Source organism: Aethalodelphis obliquidens, unplaced genomic scaffold (genome assembly GCF_003676395.1).
Source record: "Aethalodelphis obliquidens isolate GAN/ISIS:26980383/991018 unplaced genomic scaffold, ASM367639v1 scaffold2, whole genome shotgun sequence".
NCBI lineage: Eukaryota > Metazoa > Chordata > Mammalia > Artiodactyla > Delphinidae > Aethalodelphis > Aethalodelphis obliquidens.
The window spans coordinates 90,701,130-90,705,284 of NW_020837946.1; positions in this window are offsets into that span (position 1 = coordinate 90,701,130).

The window sequence follows — 4,155 nt, forward strand, 5'->3', positions numbered from 1 at the left end:
TAGATTGCTTTGGGTAGTAGAGTCATTTTCACAATGTTGATTCTTCCAATCCAAGAACATGGTATATCTCTCCATCTATTTGTATCATCTTTAATTTCTTTCATCAGTGTCTTATAATTTTCTGCATACAGGTCTTTTGTCTCCTTAGGTAGGTTTATTCCTAGATATTTTATTCTTTTTGTTGCAATGGTAAATGGGAGTGTTTTCTTGATTTCACTTTCAGATTTTTCATCATTAGTATATAGTAATGCCAGAGATTTCTGTGCATTAATTTTGTATCCTGCCACTTTACCAAATTCATTGATTAGCTCTAGTAGTTTTCTGGTAGCATCTTTAGGGTTCTCTATGTATAGGATCATGTCATCTGCAAACAGTGACAGCTTTACTTCTTCTTTTCCGATTTGGATTCCTTTTATTTCCTTTTCTTCTCTGATTGCTGTGGCTAAAACTTCCAAAACTATGTTGAATAAGAGTGGTGAGAGTGGGCAACCTTGTCTTGTTCCTGATCTTACTGGAAATGCTTTCAGTTTTTCACCATTGAGGATGATGTTTGCTGTGGGCTTGTCATATATGGCCTTTATTATGTTGAGGAAAGTTCCCTCTATGCCTACTTTCTGCAGGGTTTTTATCATAAATGGGTGTTGAATTTTGTCAAAAGCTTTCTCTGCATCTATTGAGATGATCATATGGTTTTTCTCCTTCAATTTGTTAATATGGTTTATCACATTGATAGATTTGCGTATATTGAAGAATCCTTGCATTCCTGGAATAAACCCCACTTGATCATGGTGTATGATCCTTTTAATGTGCTGTTGGATTCTGTTTGCTAGTATTTTGTTGAGGATTTTTGCATCTATGTTCATCAGTGATATTGGCCTGTAGTTTTCTTTCTTTGTGACATCCTTGTCTGGTTTTGGTATCAAGGTGATGGTGGCCTCGTGGAAGGAGTTTGGGAGTGGTCCTCCCTCTGCTATATTTTGGAAGAGTTTGAGAAGGATAGGTGTTAGCTCTTCTCTAAATGTTTGATAGAATTCACCTGTGAAGCCATCTGGTCCTGGGCTTTTCTTTGTTGGAAGATTTTTAATCACAGTTTCAATTTCAGTGCTTGTGATTGGTCTGTTCATATTTTCTATTTCTTCCTGATTCAGTCTTGGCAGGTTGTGCATTTCTAAGAATTTGTCCATTTCTTCCAGATTGTCCATTTTATTGGCATAGAGTTGCTTGTAGTAATCTCTCATGATCTCTTTTATCTCTGCAGTGTCAGTTGTTACCTCTCCTTTTTCATTTCTAACTCTATTGATTTGAGTCTTCTCCCTTTTTTTCTTGATGAGTCTGGCTAGTGGTTTATCTATTTTGTTTATCTTCTCAAAGAACCAGCTTTTAGTTTTATTGATCTTTGCTATCGCTTCTTTCATTTCTTTTTCATTTATTTCTGATCTGATTTTTATGATTTCTTTCCTTCTGCTAGCTTTGGGGTTTTTTTGTTCTTCTTTCTCTAATTGCTTAAGGTGCATGGTTAGGTTGTTTATTCGAGATGTTTCCTGCTTCTTAAGGTGGGCTTGTATTGCTATAAACTTCCCCCTTAGAACTGCTTTTGCTGCATCCCACAGGTTTTGGGTCGTTGTGTCTCCATTGTCATTTGTTTCTAGGTATTTTTTGATTTCCTCTTTGATTTCTTCAGTGATCTCTTCATTATTAAGTAGTGTATTGTTTAGCCTCCATGTGTTTGTATTTTTTACAGATCTTTTCCTGTAATTGATATCTAGTCTCATGGCGTTGTGGTCAGAAAAGATACTTGATACAATTTCAATTTTCTTAAATTTACCAAGGCTTGATTTGTGACCTAAGATATGATCTATCCTGGAGAATGTTCCCTGAGCACTTGAGAAAAATGTGTATTCTGTTGTTTTTGGATGGAGTGTCCTATAAATATCAATTAAGTCCATCTTGTTTAATGTATCATTTAAAGCTTGTGTTTCCTTATTTACTTTCATTTTGGATGATCTGTCCATGGGTGAAAGTGGGGTGTTTAAGTCCCCTACTATGAATGTGTTACTGTCGATTTCCCCTTTTATGGCTGTTAGTATTTGCCTTATGTATTGAGGTGCTCCTATGTTGGGTGCATAAATATTTACAATTGTTATATCTTCTTCTTGGATCGATCCCTTGATCATTATGTAGTGTCCTTCTTTGTCTCTCTTAATAGTCCTTATTTTAAAGTCTATTTTGTCTGATATGAGAATTGCTACTCCAGCTTTCTTTTGGCTTCCATTTGCATGGAATATCTTTTTCCATCCCCTTACTTTCAGTCTGTATGTGTCTCTAGGTCTGAAGTGGGTCTCTTGTAGACAGCATATATAAGGGTCTTGTTTTTGTATCCATTCAGCTAATCTGTGTCTTTTGGTGGGAGCATTTAGTCCATTTACATTTAAGGTAATTATCGATATGTATGTTCCTATTCCCATTTTCTTAATTGTTTTGGGTTCATTATTATAGGTCTTTTCCTTCTCTTGTGTTTCTTGCGTAGAGAAGATCCTTTAGCATTTGTTGTAAAGCTGGTTTGGTGGTGCTGAACTCTCTCAGCTTTTGCTTGTCTGTAAAGGTTTTAATTTCTCCATCAAATCTGAATGAGATCCTTGCTGGGTAGAGTAGTCTTGGCTGCATGTTTTTCTCCTTCATCACTTTCAGTATGTCCTGCCACTCCCTTCTGGCTTGTAGGGTTTCTGCTGAGAGATCAGCTGTTAACCTTATGGGGATTCCCTTATGTGTTATTTGTTGTTTTTCCCTTGCTGCTTTTAATATGCTTTCTTTGTATTTAATTTTTGACAGTTTGATTAATATGTGTCTTGGCGTATTTCTCCTTGGATTTATCTTGTATGGGACTCTCTGTGCTTCCTGGACTTGATTAACTATTTCCTTTCCCATATTAGGGAAGTTTTCAGCTATAATCTCTTCAAATATTTTCTCAGTCCCTTTCTTTTTCTCTTCTTCTTCTGGAACCCCTATAATTCGAATGTTGGTGCGTTTAATGTTGTCCCAGAGGTCTCTGAGACTGTCCTCAGTTCTTTTCATTCTTTTTTCTTTATTCTGCTCTGCAGTAGTTATTTCCACTATTTTATCTTCCAGGTCACTTATCCGTTCTTCTGCCTCAGTTATTCTGCTATTGATCCCATCTAGAGTACTTTTAATTTCATTTATTGTGTTGTTCATCGTTGCTTGTTTCATCTTTAGTTCTTCTAGGTCCTTGTTAACTGATTCTTGCATTTTGTCCAATCTATTGTCCATTCTATCTCCAAGATTTCGGATCAACCTTACTATCATTATTCTGAATTCTTTTTCAGGTAGACTGCCTATTTCCTCTTCATTTGTTAGGTCTGGTGCATTTTTATCTTGCTCCTTTATCTGCTGTGTGTTTTTCTGTCTTCTCATTTTGCTTATCTTACTGTGTTTGGGGTCTCCTTTTTGCAGGCTGCAGGTTCGTAGTTCCTCCTGTTTTTGATGTCTGTCTCCAGTGGCTAAGGTTGGTTCAGTGGGTTGTGTAGGCTTCCTGGTGGAGGGGACTAGTGCCTGTGTTGTGGTGGATGAGGCTGGATCTTGTCTCTCTAGTGGGCAGGTTCACGTCTGGTGGTGTGTTTGGGGGTGTCTGTGGCCTTATTATGATTTTAGGCAGCCTCTCTGCTAATGGGTGGGGTTGTGTTCCTGTTTTGCTAGTTGTTTAGCATAGGTTTTCCAGCACTGTGGCTTGCTGGTCGTTGAGTGAAGCTGGGTGCTGGTGTTAAGATGGAGGTCTCTGGGAGATTTTCGCCGTTTGATATTATGTGGAGCTGGGAGGTCTCTTGTTGATCAGTGTCCTGAAGTTGGCTCTCCTACCTCAGAGGCAGAGCCCTGCCTCCTGGCTGGAGCACCAAAAGCTTTTCATCCACACGGCTCAGGATAAAAGGGAGAAAAAGTAGAGCGAATTAGTAGAAGTATGAGGAAAGAAAGAAGGAAAGGAGGGTAGGAAGGAAGGAAGAAAGAAAGAAAGAAGCAAAGAAGGAAAGAAGGCAAGAAGGAAAGAAAGGAGGGAGGGAGGGAGGGAGGAAGAAGGAAGGAGGGAAAGAAGGAAAAAAGAAAGAAAGAAGATACAGTAAAAATAAAATAAAGTATAATAAAGTT